This window comes from Rhipicephalus microplus, chromosome X (genome assembly GCF_043290135.1).
Source record: "Rhipicephalus microplus isolate Deutch F79 chromosome X, USDA_Rmic, whole genome shotgun sequence".
Taxonomy (NCBI): domain Eukaryota; kingdom Metazoa; phylum Arthropoda; class Arachnida; order Ixodida; family Ixodidae; genus Rhipicephalus; species Rhipicephalus microplus.
Genome location: NC_134710.1, coordinates 336,074,105 through 336,078,764, shown reverse-complemented (window position 1 = coordinate 336,078,764; position 4,660 = coordinate 336,074,105).

Below are 4,660 nucleotides of genomic sequence, written 5' to 3'. Positions count from 1 at the left end.
GGGACATCCTCTACTCGCCTGAGCCAATATTTGCTGCGCTTCTGGTGAACAAGACCCTGAAGGAACTGCAGCTTCAGCAGTGCAACTTCGATGCACCTTGTAGACGAGCACTGGCAATATCACTTTATAAGAACACTAACCTCCGCACTGTGCCCATTACTGAAAGTGCCATCTCTTTGTACGGCATGCAACTGCTGGCAGTCGTACTCAAGGTAAACTCCACACTGGAAGAACTTGAGCTTTCAAGTGGGGAGGCTCTGCACTACAGAGGAATCTGCTTCCTATGTGCTTCCCTGGCCAAGAACAAGACATTGAAGAAACTAACCCTTGGCACATTTCGAGCCACCAAGCAAGAACGGTATGAGTTTACGTTGTTATCTTTTTCCCAGTTTTCTATAAATAGGAAAGAGTCGGGAAAATTGGGACTCTTTTCAAATCATATATTTAGTTTTACTTAACGTGAATGCAGAGCGTTGTTTTATGTATTATAACACAAGTTTGAACAAGTGGCAAAACTTCTGAGATGCACTGACCCCATCCACTCTTGATTCAACTGTACAAAAATAGTTTATCATAGGTGAAATCCTTTCCATTTGACCAACCTCGAGTAATACATTACTTGGTAAGAGTTGGGCGTATGTAAGATCATGGTAAAAATGTCTTCAACGGCCATTATAAGCTGACATTGCAATATCGGACTTGAAACAGTACTGCACAAACTTTCTTCCCCAGTAGATTTTGATGCTGGAACCATTTTCGTCTTTGGGGAAGTTCGATATCTTTCACTACAAGAGAGCAAGGCTTCTTTTCCGCGGAACTGCATACTCACAATGTTACTACTGCTCTTGACTCTACCCATTTATTAGGCGTCAACATTTGCAAGAGTTGACGAGAACAGAAGCGCCTTTTTTCACTTGAATAGGCCAATCGATTTCACAAATGTCGCGCCAGTTATTGTCAATACCTGGCATGTCATTGTCGAAATCATCACAAACTAGTGTGTATTCTTCTTTTGAAAAGCTGGAGTTCGTGAGCATAGGCCATTTCTTTTTAGGCGGAAATGTTGTAGGCTCGTGTGCTCAGATTTGGGTGCACGTTAAAGAGCCGCAGGTGGTCGAAATTTCCGGAGCCCTCCGCTACGGCGTCTCTCATAATTATATGGTGGTTTTGGGACGTTAAACCCCACATATCAATTATCATCTTTTTAGGCGTATAGGAGGGTTGCACAGGGGTGTGGCCCACGAGATGAGATGGCACCAGCGTCGAAAAGGCAGCGCATCAATCTTTGTGGTCTCTCTCCCGGCCGCCGCAGGCAAGCAGTCGTAGAACGTACACTACAGGTTTTTCCGCTCACTTTATTCCAAGTGCCAGCTTAAGCGATCCATCGCCATTGGAATAATCTGAACGCCAAGCTATTTAATCTAAGTGCCAAACATTTAATTCAAGTCCTAACTCAGTTCGGCCACGTGCCAATGAGTTTAATCCAATTGCCAATGGCTTTATTTCAGGTGCCAGTCAGATTAATCTATGCCCCATATACACATGGTTTGCCATTTTATGAAGTCTAAATGTCGGAATAATGTAAGCATGAAGTGAAAAGAACTGAAGTGACAAGAAGTGCAGTGCTTTTTTCTCCTAATGTTTCGGTGTCAGAGCTTCAAATTCGCAGTCTTCTGCTCAGCCCAGTGAGAACGACGGTGACTGATAGGTGATATTCATCTTTTCTTGAAATGAGAAATCACCATTTAAAATACAAAAGTTGCATTCATTTGTGTTCCTGTGGAATTAAGTTTTTTTTTAAGCATCAAAAGAGATACTGCTGTTTTCATGTAACAGACGACGCTAGTGTTGCTGAAACGTGTTTGCTTGGAATACGCGTGTTTCATCGAATACCCATTAATTTTGTTTGAATAAAAAGATAACTAACATGAATGTAAAATATGACTATCGTCATCCACATCGGGATCACAACTTTGTCTTATGTGAACTGCAAGATGAAAACCTCTTCGAATTATTTCTATTTCGCTCTGCCCTGTGAGGGCCGCCTAATGTGTTCTAAGCTGTTCCCCCCTGATATTTTATAGATGACATAGGTATGTGTATTCAAACTTATCCCGCAAGCTGTGTTGCCTCCAAAATTTTATTTCACTGCTGCTATTGTGACAAATGGCCTAATTGCGACTGCAGTAGCAACCATGGTGATTCTGTAAACTGATTGTTTCCAAATTCAAAAAAGTGGATGAAGGTGCCATGTCTTCTAAAAAAATAAAAAAAATAAATAAATAAACTTACAGGTTAAACATGTCGTGTGTTGTCGCTGTGTAATACATGCAGGCAGTGCAAGATCAGGCTTCTTTTTTTCTAACCATGCAATATTTATTCCATGTAATCAGATAGCAATAATATGTGGCATTTTACGTCCCGAAACCATGATATGGTTACGAAGGATGCCGTGGTGAAGGTGTCCGGATATTTTGACCATCTGGTGTTCTTTAACGTGCACTGACATGGCACACTGCACAGGCCTCTGCCATTTTGCCTTCATCGAAATGCAACCGCCGCAGTCGTGATCGAACCAATGACCTTCAAATAAGCAGCAGAGCTCCCTAGCCACTGACCCGCTTAGGTGGATCAACACGGGGTAGAACACAACATGTTGTGAAAGATGTCACATTCCATTGCTTTCCTGTGTGCCCTATCATTCATTAGTTTGACAGCTGGCAGCAACTCTAAACGATGTCTTTCCGTCGAATAGATTGTAACCCTGTAATTTTTTTTTTCACAGCACCATCGCGAACTCACTCAGGAAATGAGGAGCCAGCGTTCGTCCCCAGAACGCTGCGTGGCAGCCGGCAAAGGCATTGCAACAGCCTTGGACCTCCTCGTGGGCAACGTTTGTTTGTATAACTAGGTAAGTTGCAAAAGCGAGTGCCGTTGCCCGGCGCCGCAGCTGCCAGCGACAAATGTGGCGCTACTGTCGCATTCGGATTCACTCACTGCATGCTCGCTCTGGTCACTCCGGTAAACTCTGTCGGCTGTCCTTTTGCAGTGCGTCACTATCCGTGGAAGCTTCACTCCGGTAAACTCTGTCGGCTGTGCATGTCGCAGTGCGTCATTATCCGTGGAGGCTTCTTTCTGCATGAGCAGTTTTGCGCTTCACGGCGACGGCGCTCTGTTGTGCTCTGTATGTGTTGCGTGTCGTCATCATGTCCACATAATGCGTCCCCGGCTGTACAAGTGGCTACAGAAAATCGGACACCACGACATTTCTTTTGTGCCCCGCGTGGACCTGAGCTGCGAAAGGCGTGGGATTACGTTATTCCTCGTGCGGATAAGAAACTGACCAACACATAACGTGTCTGTGATATGCCCTATCATGAGGAGGACATCCTGAAGACGCTCACTCATGTCATAAATGGTAAGATGCTACAAATCACCAGAAGAAACTGGGACCTCGTTGAAGGATGCATTTCACAGATATTTTCGAATTTGCCCGCTTACCCTTCAAAACCCGCGACAAAAAAAAAGCAAACGCTGCCCGATAGGAGTGGGGGGCTTTCCGGAATATTATCGGCGATAAAGAATAGACTATCTCCGAGCACTGAGCCCGAAGACAGTAAACCAAGTCCCGACACGCCCTCAAACTATGTTCGAGCACTGAGCCCGCAGACAGTAAACTAAGTTTCGACATGCCCTCAACGAGTGGCATTATTTCGCTTGACGACATAGGAAACGTTTGCTTGCATGCTGGCGGAAAGTTCTCGAGAATGGCGAGACAGGACGTCTTGTGGTGTTTCTATAGTGCTCAGAAAAGAAAAAGGACGCTATTCGTGGAGAAATGCGTAGTTGTCGAAGAAGACAATAGAGTCGCCATTAGCAGCTGTCACCATCGCTTAGCGAAATTGCCAGGCAATTTAGATACCTTTACCCGATTGGCCGAACTTCTGGAGGACATAGAAAAGCTGAAAGTGTGTTCAGGTTGTCTCGATTTGTCAGAAGGCAGCCTCCTGGGTAATAGCTGTGGTGTGCTCCCCGATGCCCCTAAGTGCGGTCCCTGCTCGAAGCTTTCGCCTTTGCTGTGTTAACAGGTTTCATTAGAGGAACTCAAGAAGAAGCAAAAGGAACACATGCTCATGAAAATGGCTACACATGCAGCTTTTCGACGGTGTGAGTTGCTAAAGAATGTGACTGACATGAAAAAAAAAAGACTACAGAACCAGACAAAAGCCACGGGATCGCACAACATCGTTATAATTTATGTTAAGGCAGGAAAAACAGTCACAAGAGAGTACAGGACATGTTGTGATTGTGTATATTGTGCCTAAAAATCAATTGCAAACGTACATCAATTGGCAACTAATGGACAGACTCGTAAGTGATGCTATATATCAATCGTCGTTTATCGTGGGCAGTTCAAAAGGCCATAATTACACTGTCTTTGGCTTGCACCGCTAAATATTACGCAGTATTACGTTTCTGCGGCAGCACAACAAAAAATTCTGATAATATATACTGTCGGCAAAGCTCTTTCTCAACAGCCGTTACGGCGTCTTGCCACGGCGACTACGCGTTTTCGTCTGCTAGCAGAAGTTTGTTGCGCCGCCAGCGCCACCAAACCGGAAGCTATCCTGGCGCCACGTGACTGGACGGCTGCCGCGGT